Raw genomic sequence first — 14,061 nt, 5'->3', positions numbered from 1 at the left:
ATGTTTGGTTTAAAATAAAAAAATTCAAAGATTTGCACAAATTCACAATTTTTCAAAAATGGCAGATCTACAAGCTCATAGCGCTATGAGCTTGTAGATCTGCCATTTTTGAATAGCCAAAGTGTAAAATGCTTTTTTTTGCTCAACTCAAAGTGACACATACGTTCCAGGTCTTTAAGTTAAGGTTATGGGTTAAGGTAGAAAACATGACATCTGAGACTGAGATTGGTAGTGATGCTTCACTTGCATTCTTGAGTTGCTGGTCACATGAAAATAATCTAGAAAGACTGAAAGATTGCTGAAGATTTTTCTGTTTATTGCAAACATTGTTCTTAACAGCAACACATTTTACTGTGAAATATTTTACAGTTTAATTTGTAATAAATGTTACTTTTGAAAGTATACTGCAGCTTCATTGATTTTTACAGCTCTATGTAACACTTCTGGTGATATCAATAAGAGACCTAACTGCATCTTTAAAAGGGTCATAGTTATGGTGAACCACATTTTGGTATAGAGATAACAAGTCAAACTGTGAACCAAACTCTCTTTCAGTCCATTGTTGGGCTTCTTCAGAGCGGAATGGATCACATCCAAAAATGGATTCTCTTTTCAAGGCTGACCCCACTTCCTGCTGATACAGGTCAGCTGCAATGTCACCAACAGGCAGAAGGTCTTCTGGAACTCTGGCACGACACCCCTCTTGAGCCCGTTGATTTGGTATTCCCCTTCCTTCACAGAAAATGTAGTGTGATAAGTCAAACATGTGTTGGCTAGATACATTAATCCATTCAGACCTAAGGATGATTCTAAAAACACCTTCAAAGCATTGTTTATACTTCAGCATATGATAGCAGATATACAAGCGCTTCTCATTCGAGACACACTCAGGGCTTGCAGACCTGCTATTTTCGGCATCTAACTGTCAATATGGTTAAGAGTTTAACAGGTTACCCCGGTCTGAATGGGTTTAGCTTGACAAATCGTGCCCCTCCACTGTAATTTTTCAGTCAGTACTGGATTCAGTTGTGTAATGCGGGATAAAATGTGGATCCATTTCAAATCTAGAATTTTAAGAACCAATTTAAAGAAGTCATGATCATAATGCAGATTTTAAATTAAATGAATCAAACCTGGGATCCTGTGTGCGTTCCATGCCTCGATGACATTTTTGATGCCAATGCTGGCCATCTGGCATGTGAGGTTTGACACACAGTACTTGGATGTGTTGTCCTCCATGTCCACCTCTTCCTGGTCCTGCAGCTGTATCAAAGCTCTCTTTAAGGGGTAGTTGACTCTGGCATTCACCTCAGACCACATTCTCTCTATCACATGGTTCTGTGCAGGTTTTAAGAATAGTGTCAGTCAGTCTGCCCTCATTAGGAATGCACATTCATTTAGTTATTATTGATTACCTACCTTTGTAGAGGATGTTTGAAGGTAGGGCTGCCTCTGACGATTGTGTCTGTGTTCGGACAGCTTTTCCTGCATGAATAATGTCAGATAAAATTCTTTTCCACAGTCAACTCTGACCTGAGGAAGCAGAACCAAAATAAGTTTTACTCTTATGTACCTGTACACAAGATGTAACAATAAAGTTGAGCCTTGAACTCTGACCTGGTCCCAAATGCCCCAGGAAAGCACAGCAGGCCTGAGGATAAACATACAGTATAACTTTTATACATACAGCATTAGTTGAAATCATAGATCACCAAAGTGACAATAACAAATCTATATTGTCAAAATTGGAACAATAAGAGTTACAACAATAACTGGAAAATAAACGAAAATGAATGGTATAATTTATTCAATGTTTAAAAGATCATTAAAAGTTTTTTTCATTTCAATTACAAAAAGTTAGTTTAACCTCTAACCCATTCAATCTGGGAAAAGTGTATGTATGTATGTGTGTATGTATATACTCCACAATACACTAAGACTTTATTACCATTCCTACTAGCAAGGCACTAATAAAAGTTATTTTACCTGTACACTTCCTCATAGATGACTACGTTGTTCTTTATTGGCATGGTGGAGTGACCGACAACCTTCTTGCTGAAACCATCTATGGCCATTACATGGGTCACTCCAAACATAACAAGCTTCTCATTTTGATCAACATGCAGCTTGTGACCCATATATTCTGCATGATATGGTATAGGGTTCAGATTTCGGGCACCCTAAAATGTAAGAATAACATTATTATACAAACTTGATAATCCCTACATCATACTGTAGAATCAGAATCAAATTTATTGTCACATCACAGGTTTCACATCACCTGTTGTCTTGCAATATGGTAGGGTTGATGAATGCTTCTCAACACTTTGCCCACTCTGCCTTCAGAAGCTTTAAGCCCCTTTGAGGATAAATATCCAGTCATCATTTTTCGTCCAAAAGACGTCCCAGTCTAGGGGAAATATGTAGAGTGTGAGATACATACATACATACATACATACATACATAAATACATACATACAGGTAATAGAAAAAAAAAAGAAGAATAATATCATGAAAAAGGTATTTTTAATTGTATAATTACAAACGTGAAACATTTTGTCTTAAACTTGACCATCAACACCAGCAGATCCAAGTTGCTTAAAGGTGTCATGCGTACCATGTCAACTGCTGCTGTTAATGCATTCTGTTTTATCAAGTCCAGAGTCAACACAGCCATCTACCAGGAGATTCTGTATGTTCTGTATGTTGACAAGCTTTATGGAGATGCTTGGACAGGACTTGGCACCTGCCTACATTGCCAAAATTACTAATAACTGGTGTACTGACCATGGTATTACTGAGCTTTATTGACCAGCCAACTGGCCTGACCTGAACCCCATAGAGAATCTATGGAGTATTGTCAAGAGGAAGAGAGACACCAGACCCAACAATACAGATAAGCACTATCAAAGCAACCCTGGGCTTAAAAGTAATTTGTTCAGAAGTATCCCAGACCAAGTATTGAGTGCATCAATTAACATACTTTTCAGATGGTTGACATTTGTGTATTAAAACTATTTTTTTTGATTGGTCTTATATAATAATCTAATATTTTGAGATATGGATGTTTTTATGTTCATAACGAAAAACATCACATGGATGCACCTGGGACGTATCATCAGTGTTGTAGCCTGGGGTCATAGGATGTTTCGGGTCTCGCAACATACACCCTCCCCCAGGTGACCCAGCCAAGGTTGATCAAGCCTCGACTTACGTCCCAGTAGCTACCCACGGTCAGTCCTATAGGGCAAGACAGGGCCACTCAGTCCGCTTCTCCGGAAATACTCTGCCGGGACTCGGGGAGGCTCTGGCACGTGGAGGGACTAGGCTCTGTGGGTTGACTCCTGGCCGGGCTCCTCCTTCGTCTCACCAGGTCCAGGACCTGAGCGTTGCACCAGACTCCCCTGCTCCAAACATTTCATTCTGGTGTGATGGTGTCTTGGCCCGTGATGGTACTGCAATGACCACCATGACCCGTGGTGGTACTGCAGGCTCCCTTGCGTCTTACTTGAATGGTCCTCCCAAAGGCCTCACCGTGGATTTGTTGGGCTTCTTCCTCACGGAAGACACAGACTGGGGCGCCAACCCAAACTGCTCCCGGATGCCGTCTAGATTCCGGCTGTCACCCGACTCTCCGGTGGTCACCAGTCTATTCCTGGTTGTCACGTAGTCTATAAATTCCTATGAGCCACTATAAATAGAATAACTATAACGAAAAACATCACATGGATGCACCTGGGACGTATCATCAGTGTTGTAGCCTGGGGTCATAGGATGTTTCGGGTCTCGCAACATACACCCTCCCCCAGGTGACCCAGCCAAGGTTGATCAAGCCTCGACTTACGTCCCAGTAGCTACCCACGGTCAGTCCTATAGGGCAAGACAGGGCCACTCAGTCCGCTTCTCCGGAAATACTCTGCCGGGACTCGGGGAGGCTCTGGCACGTGGAGGGACTAGGCTCTGTGGGTTGACTCCTGGCCGGGCTCCTCCTTCGTCTCACCAGGTCCAGGACCTGAGCGTTGCACCAGACTCCCCTGCTATAAGCTATATAACGTAATCATCAAGATTAAAACCAAAAAAGTTTAATATTTCAAATTATATTACGGAAAAAAACCTTTACATGATATTCATTTGTTTTAGAAGTAGCTGTATATGTCCACTGCAGGTGAAAAACGGGGTAATCATGTACGGTTTATAATAATAATAACAACAATAATAATAATAAAAACCTACCTCATTGATACCTTCAGCAACTGCAAGTTCAAGTTGGTCATCCGGAACGTACTCCCTCACAAGCCCTTGCTCAGCACACCACCTCCGCACATTCCTGTCGGAAAAACCCCGTGCTGTTCCAAACTGTGTACATAATGCAGCGGCAATATCACCACAAGACATTCCGTTAATTTTTTTCCCTGTAATAAAATCCGCATATTCATGCAACGACATATTTACCCCCCTAATCAAAATATACCGCCAACTACCAGTGCTCCTAACTTCCGGTTTTAATCATTTCCGGGGCAAGCCGATGATGATCTACAAGTCCATAGAATTACAATCTTGTGGGTTTGTAGATCGGCTATATTCGCAGTGCACCACTGTTGAACGACGAAGCATAACTCAAGCATGTGTACCGTTACTATTCTCTATGACGTGTACCATAGTCCATAGTTATATGTGTACCCGTACAATAACTTTAAGTGCACTGCTAGTAGTCCTAAAAGTTCCCAGATGTTTTTATAAAGGACCCAGAGTTTAAAAGTGTATTATATAACATTAGATGATAAAACTCATTTTACACTAATGTAATCTGACCTTGTTGACAGACTTGACGCCACACCAGTTTCTTAATTTATTGTCCAGTTGGCTGGTGATATTAATAAGAAACCTAAAAAAACTGCATCTTTAAAAGGGTTAAGAGTTTAACAGCTTACCCCGGTCTGAATGGGTTTAGCTTGACAAATCGTATATATATATATATATAGATAGATAGATAGATAGATAGATAGATAGATAGATAGATAGATAGATAGATAGATAGATAGATAGATAGATAGATAGATAGATAGATAGATAGATATATATAGATGTCTGAATGTAGGGCTGCCTCTGATGATTGTGTCTGTGTTCTGTCAGCTTTCCCTGATTAATAATGACAGAATTATATTCCCCAGTCAACTGACTATCTATAGTCCATAGGAAAGCACAGCATGTCTGAGAATAATCACAAACAAAGGGCCATTTTTGGCTAAAGTGGGAAATATGGTCTATATAGTTTGTTTTATTGGTCCAAAATATTGTCTATAAATAGGCCTACCTACATTCATGAAACGACCTACTGACCAGCTGTCAGCATTGGACAATGATTTTTTTTTAATAGGATGGTTTATGTGACTAAACTCTACAAGTAAAATACATTCCACTGTGATAAGAGTTGAGTGAGCAATTAGACACCACATTAACCACCAATTAGACTTGACACCACACCAGTTTCTTCATTTATTGTCCGGTTGTACTATTATTGCTATTACTCAAAATACATTTGTAATATAATGATATATAATATTGTAATAGTCCAGCAGCCACTGAGGTGAGGTGGTAAATATGGTCTATAGTCTATTTATTGGTCCCAAATTTCTCATCAACCTGCTGATCTGAGCTGTCAGCATTGGGCAATGTTTTTTTTATAGGGGGATATATGTGACCATACTGTACCTCTCTATTACTAAATCGACTACTGGATATGTCTTGGACCCAGAAATGTTGTTTTCTATTAACCTTTATTATCAAAATGTAATCTATACATAGGTGTATTATGAGAAAATGGGCCCCTAGCACCAACATGCAAAAGGAGCCCCCCGAAGCGCAGTGAGCTGCCCACTGCTGCACATATGTACAGTTATGACATAGCTTCTATTTCTTGAAAAATACAAATAATCAAAAAATATATAAAATCAGGTGCTGACCTATTTATTGCAGGTATATTATTATTACATTTTAATAATACATTATTCATTATACTATATCTGTAATAAATAGAGCAGCCCAGATTTAGGAAGAGTTGAGCCCCTATGAATTGCTAAAACTTTTTTTTATGTTTCTTTAAGGAATCTCACTTGTCCCAGTTAAGGCCTAACACATATTTAAAGGAGCATGATACAGTCAAGTGTTATATGATGCTATTACATGAAGGAGGAGGCCCCATTTCGATAAATCAGGGTAGATAACATAATGTTCGAACATTATGTTATCTACCCTGATTTATCGAAATGCGTGTATATTAGAACATCTGTTGTTGTTTTGAAAACGTTTTTTTTTATCCCCCCTTTTAAGTCCTAAGGATAGACTGAGGGGTTAAACACTTAACATGTATCATGATGGTTTGGGGTATACTTTGGGTAGGCCTACTATTATTTTTTTCAACGGCGGTCTTCATGGTGGTAGACTTCATCAAGATAGTGTGCTGTGCATGTGCAGCAGAAACTCCATGCAAAACCAGGGCCTGCAGTTACACAACAGCCAATCTGGCTTTCACAATGATTTGCAAATATCAAGGTAGATCTGTGTATAACAATGAGTACACAAAGCAACTAAAAGTCTAATATTTTCACGAGGAAGAAGTTAAGTAATGGTGAGCCACTTGAGTTGGCCTACAAATACACACTACCTAAAGAGAGGATTCTCCTCTATTAGTAACTTACCTGGAAGCACATTTTGCACAATGCAAAAGCATTGCATGACCTAAACCCACCAAAATAATACTCAAAGCATACCCCACTAGGTTCTGTTGGACTTTTATTGGCCATGAATTGGCTAATTATGCTAATTGCTCACTCAACTCTTATCAGTGGAATTTATTTTAGTTGTAGAGGTTAGTCACATAGACCATCCTATAAAAAAAACATTGCCCAATGCTGACAGCTGGTCAGGTTGTTTCATGAATGTGGGTATATTTAGACCATATTTCCCACTTCATATAGTTGGACTATATAGAGTTGACTGGGGAATATAATTCTGACATTATTCATCAGGGAAAGCTGACAGAACACAGACATCAGAGGCAGCCCTACATTCAGACCTCTACATGGGTGGAGTAAATGCATGCAAATGTGTGTGTGTGTGTGTATATATATATATATATATATATACACACACACACACACACACACATAACCAAGACCTTTTTAAAGATGCAGTTAGGTTTCTTATTAATATCACCAGAAGATGTGATTGACTTGTTACACAGTGACTTGCAATGGTCAAAGAAGCAGTATACTTTCAAATATAGCATTTATTGCAGTTTTCCAAAAGTATAAATCTGAACAAGAAATACAATCTAAAGTGCCATTTCCATGAGGTAAATTGCATCACGTTACATTCAACAGTATTGAAATATAAAATTGCATGGAAAACATTCCATTTATGCACATTCAACGGTACATTTGAATTATAAAATTGCATAGAAAAATGTAAAACATTCCATTTATGCAAAATCTGAACAAGAGTGTAACTCAACAACAACAATATTCGCAGACCGGTCAACAGGAATGGCTTTTAAAGTGCTATTTCCACTATTGCATCACCTGGTCATCAGGAGTTTGTTAATACTGCATCAAGTAAAAGCTATGAATGAACAAAAAACAAAAGTAATAACACATTCAAGTTAGACAACATTTTAACAGCTTGAACCCTAGCATCCCTATTCAACCCATTTTCAACCTGTCGTCATATAGGTCCTCACTAATGCTCATGATAAAACGGTAAAATTCTCTTCTACAGTCTGTGTCTCAGAGGAGTGCTGTGGACAGTTCAGAAACCCGTCAACCAGTGACATCATCGATGGGGAATCCAAGCTAATAGAAACAGCAGGCTTTGTATTTCTGGAAAGTTGCAATGCAATAATGGAAGCCATTGTTCCCCTGTTAATAAAAATCTAAATACAAAATTTGAAATCTTGTTGGAAAAAAATAATCCTGCCTAACAATGATGTCACTGGTAGACAGGTTTCTGGACTATCCACAGCCCTCCTATGAGACAGACCAAGCAGAAAAAAAAAATTGTACCATTTTATCATGAGCATTAGTGAGGACCAATTATATGAAGATAGTAAGACAATCATTTAGATCTACACGCTCACCACACGTTGTGACGCGTTGTGAGCTTGTAGATGGGATATTTTCGTGTTAAGATATTTGGTGTAAAGGGAAAACAGTAGGGGGCCATACAATTGAAATTTAAGCAGCATAGATCACTTAACTAACCTCCGGAGTGATCTGGTTTAAATGGTTAACCACTTAGATTCCCACCAACTTAGGCCTTGGAGTTTTTTTTATTTATCAACTTCTATATTTGAAAAGGGCATTAATTTTAAAATTTGAAACCACAATGTATAAGCACGTGTCTGATCATACAACTTACTTCTTGAGCACTCAGTCCAGGATTTATTTTCCTTTGCTGTCCAACAGGGTAACTGGCTCATTGCTGCCTAAGGCATCCATCACCTTTACTGTCATTCCTTCAACGGTTGCATCAGCCTCCACAAAGCGAATGTTCAGTGACCTTGCACTAAACAGCTTGCCATTCACGACCACACTGATTGACCTAAGTGGTTAACCAATTAAACCCCATATACTTTGTTGGCCACCTCCAGTTTCCCCATCTACACCAAATCTCTTCACTGAAAATATCCCTTCTACAAGCTCACAATGCGCCACAATGTGTTGTGAGCTTGTAGATTAGCTATTTTTGCCCCAAAATAGGAACGCTAGTGTTCATGTGGTTAAAGTGATCTATAATGTGCCCTTTAGGTTTAACCCTGTGAGGGAAAAAAAGGAACAAAGTAGGAAAACCTCTCTCTACACACACCAAACATTGAACAGGGGTGTAATGTAAACGACAAAGTTAACAAAAACTGCCAAGAAAATTGGATGGAACCCTCCCCCTCTGAAGAAGCCCATCAATAGATAACAGTGTGGATCTCTTTGACTCGTCACCTCTATATAAGAGTTCCAGGACACCTTTTTGCAGCCGACAAAATATAGACAATAGCTACCAGCTACTGTTCTGATCCAAAACAGTTGTGTGATTGATATAATCGGGGGGAATAGAAAGGGGGGAAATCAGTGCAGACCACAGGTACTTTCAATGCAGAACACAGGTAGTTGTTCCTGGACAGTTACAGAGGCTGCGGTTTGTCAGTCCAAACTAAGACTATATAGTGTGGTTGTTCCTCTGATTGAGAAAACAGATCTAAGAAATCAACAGCTACCCTTGAAATTACAACTTTACAGCCTCTGTAGCTTTCTGGCTACAGAAACATACTGGAACAATGACAAGTTACTCCGTTTGTATGTTCCTGAGAACAGACAACACGTCATCAAGACCCTTAACTGGGAATAGATTGGCGCTAAAATCCTCTTCGTCGCATTTCACACACTTATCTCCAACTAACTGCTCCCGTCGCACACAGGTTCGGCATCCAACCAGAGAGTAGCAGCATGCGGCAAACATGGGTGCTTCCATTGTAGCTGCATGGTTTAAAACAAAGAATACATTGATGCAAAAAACAGTTAATGAAGGTATGTTTTGTACTACACAAGTACATTTACCTACTGTTACATATCTTGTACATACCTTCACAAACAACACAGGCGAAGGCTTTCTTCATAGGGTCCTGCAGAAAGGCTGCTGTGCTTTTGATCTTTGCAAGATCAGACAGCTGGTTTAGTGCTGAAGTGATGTCTTGGAGGCCCTCAGCTGCTTGTTTCAGTTGGCCAAGTTGACCATTGATGTCTTGAGCGCTCGAACTGTCTACGGACCGTCGGCTTGAATGTGGAACAGAAAAGAAAGGATTCAATACTTTTTTTCAAATGGTGCACCTGAACAATCTCTTTTCTATATATTTTATTAAAAGTGTCAACCTATGAGATACTTACATTTTTCCATGTTTAAAATTATGCTGAGAAAATCATAATGACTTCATTAATGATCACCCAAAAAACTGATTATAAACAAAGAATTATATATAATAAAAAAAAGTTGATGTACACATTTCAATTCTAATAATTTAAATCATCAAGTTTTATTCATATTAATAATAATACATAATGTATTACCTGGCCTTTGCTCGTCTTCCATTCTGGAACTCCACAAACTGATCATCAGGCATGGCATAGATCAATCTGGTGTTGGATTCCCACCAAACTAGGCCTTGGAGTCAGAACATATGTATTAACTTCTATATTTGAAAAGGGCATTCATTTTAAACCACAATTTATAAGAATGTGTCTGATCATACAACTTACTTCTTGAGCACGTGGAGTCCATGATTTCATTTCCTTTGCTGTCCAACAGGGTAACTGGTTCATTGCTGCCTAATTCCTCCATCACCTTTGCTGTCATTCCTTCAACGGTTGCATCAGCCTCTACAAAGCGAATGTCTAGTGACCTTGCACTAAACAGCTTGCCATTCACAACCTCTGCAACACTGATTGACCTGGGCATAAAATAATACATACATTTAAAAAATAATAATAATTCACACCAAAACTAATATGAATGAGAGATAACATTTTCACAGCATAGATCAGTACATTTAACTACTAACCTCTTGGATGATTTTGTTGGGAACTTCTTGGCCCTGGCTCGTGGAGTTCCAACCAAAGCTTGTGGTGTTTCTGTGGAAACTGCAGCAGAAGTAGAGGGTCGACGCATGAAGGCAAAAGGAACACCAGCAGTGGGTGTGGGTATGGCTCTGCTCGCAGGGAGCACACTCTGATCTGCATCTCCATGGACCTCGTAATGACCACGGTGTACAAGCTTCATGGACGGAAAACTTCCTGTTGACCGGTCTGCGAATATTGTTGTGTTTGTGTCATCTGTAATGTACACATTACTGGAACTGACCTGTTTGGACAGAATGAAAAATACCATCAACGTTTAAAGAACATTGTAATTTAACAGTAAAAAGCAAGTTATAATGTCAACACAACATACAGTATAACAATCAAATTAGTGAAATAAAAAATCTGTTATAGTTCAAGATTACTTCATCCTTATTGTCTGGTATGTAAAATGAAACCTTTTAAAATAATTAAATGTAAGCTTGTAGATCGGGTATTCTTGACATATAGGCTAGTGCAGGGGGCTTCAACAGGGAGTCTGGGATGCCTATGGGGTCTTCAGAGTTACTACAGGGGGACCAAATGTTTGTGTGAAAGAACTTTTATATTAACCACTTGAACCTTATTCTGGGGGGTAACATTGTTTTTTCCCTGTCGACAACAAATCCCTCTGCCAAAATTAGCAGATCTACAGGCTTCACAACAAAGAGATTTGGTGTGAAGGGGAAAAAAAGAGCAGACAGTACAGAGCCAATGGTCAAATTTACTATGTATTGTGTGTTTATACATGGTTAAATGTCTGAAATATACATATTAAGATGGTTCCAAACACATTAGTATAAAATAAAGTGTTACTGTAAACAAACAAAATTAACACAACAGTGATGTCAGTGCTGTCAAACAAGTCTATGAAGCCATCTATGAAATCTATGATAAAGTTTAATCTGTCTGCAACACAATTTTATATGTAGTGGGTGGGGGGGTTCTTACACTCAACCCCAGGCATGCAAACAGCCCCGAGGTGAAAAAGGTGACAACATGTTGTTTTCTTTCGGGTCAGGTGTCACACAATTGCCCTATTTGGGTTCAAAAAGGTGACTGTAGCTGAAAAGTGACACTTTTGCATGTCTGCAACCCTGACTATTCCCCTGTACATTCCATTTTATTGTAATCATTGACCATCAAAACACAGCGTTGACATCGGTCATTACGTGATATTAGGAGATATAGGTTTAGAAGATGATGCAAAATACATAACGTGGTTATGGCGGAAACAGTGAAAGCTCCAATCCAGAAAATGTTCATGGCCTTAAACTGTACACATGTACCAAGTTTTATGCTTTTAAGATAACATTAACATATATATTAACAGATTACAGATGCTACCTAGCTCTGGTCGAGAGCATTAGCTAGTACAGCTACATGCTATGGTTGAGGGCGTTAGCTAGTGTACAGCTACACGCTATGCTAAGGTAAACAACAGTACGCACAAACGTATTAATAAAACACAATTAAAGTACCTGGAAAATCATGGCAATCTTTTCCACGAACATGTCCTCCTCCAATACCGTACGCCGCTTATCCCCTCTGTATAAAACATAGCTGTAGCCGCCTTCCATTTTCACCGTTTAATAAGTTACCTGACCCACGCAGTTCAATGAATGAATGAACAAGATGGCGGCGCCAACGCCTCTATTTATCAGGCAGAGGGAAGGACTTCCGGGTCACAGCGCCTTGAGTAAAAAAATGAAAATGAGTTCATAGTAATCAGAACGGGTTGCGCACTGTTGTTTTAAATTCCTCGTTCTGTTTAGAACCACACCAACGAAAATCGGGAATCAGGTCATATAATACCTATTTCTGTTTTTTGTTTAACCATTTCTAAATAGTATTTAGAATACTAACCGTTTTCCGAATTTCATTTATCAAATACTGTTTTTTGTTTAACCATTTCTAAATAGTATTTAGAAAACGGACCGTTTTCCGAATTTCGTTTACCAAATCTAAAATTAGAATTCAAATGGCCGAAAAATACACGGACCCAAGCGCTTCCAAACTCCAGCTTCATGATGCTTGGTTTTGCCACAGTCTAGATGAGTGGCATATGATGCATACCCTCTAATAGATAACTATCATCATTGTCTGAATCATTAAGTTATTGGGTGTATGGCTTTAAATTCTCATTGTTTCCATGGTTGGCAAATGATGTATTATTAAAAGTGTGTATTTACTTGCATCACCTTCTTTTCATTTTATAAAACATATGTTGTTCTCTTGGATAATGAGCCTGAATAATGACTGGCATTTACACGTGCTAACAGGTGATACACTACAGCACCAGGATAGTCACCTGTCAACTATTTCACTGCAGACAGATGGTAGCCTATATATTGCTCATAGTTGCTATTTACCGTACGTTACATAATTATTCATTTAACTGTCCATACAGTTGTATAGTCTATCTGCAGCTGACACTGTATTGGCTACATACAGTATCTGGCTCATATCATATCCAGTATATCTAGGATACATTCATTCATTGACAAAAGACAGTTAATATCACTGTTGATCGGTATAGATTGACATCTTGGAAGAAACACAACATTCAAAGTGCAAATGGCTTTTAATGACACCAAAGAAAGAAACAAATAAAAAATATTGCACAGAACAAAATATAGCCCTTCCTTCTTAGTCCACTTCCTCCCGGGCAGTGGAAGAACTCACATGTTTCACTTAAAGGGTAAGACCACTTTGGTAGAGGTTTGGGTTGTGTAGTTACCTTGCCATGATGTAACGCCAAAGGTGGGCAAGAAATCAAAAATAATTGCTCCATTGATTAGAAATTGATAATTCAAAAATATGCTCCTCATTCACTTACATTGTATGGTAAAACAGCTCTCAAAGTCACTCTTTTAGCACATAAATGAACACAAACAAAGCTGATTCAGACAATATAGAGCATCACCAAACCCTGTACCGTTTGTTTTTTTAATAAAAATGTCAACTTCCTGTTGACTTTACTATTTGAAGATATGGATCCGCGGATCCAGTCCAGGTTTTCTACTTATTAAAAATGGCAAAATCAACAGGAAGTTGACATTTTTATTTAAAAAAAAAAACAGTACTGGGTTTGGTGATGTTCTATATTGTCTGAATCAACTTTGTTTGCGTTCGTTTACGTGCTAAAATAGTGACTTTGAGAGCTGTTTTACCATACAATGTAAGTCAATGGGGAGCATATTTAGAATTATCAATTTCTAATCAATAGAGCAATTATTTTTTATTTCTTGCCCACCTTTGGAGTTACATCATGGCAAGGTAACTACACAACCCAAACCTCTACCAAAGTGGTCTTGCCCTTTAAGTAAAAGTATCAATACAGCAATGTAGAAATATACTTAGTGCAAAAAAAAGCATTGGCATGTATTCCAAAACTAAAGTG

This window comes from Gymnoscopelus braueri, assembly GCF_963280865.1.
Source record: "Gymnoscopelus braueri genome assembly, chromosome: 1".
Lineage (NCBI taxonomy): Eukaryota > Metazoa > Chordata > Actinopteri > Myctophiformes > Myctophidae > Gymnoscopelus > Gymnoscopelus braueri.
This window is presented reverse-complemented; position numbering follows the sequence as displayed.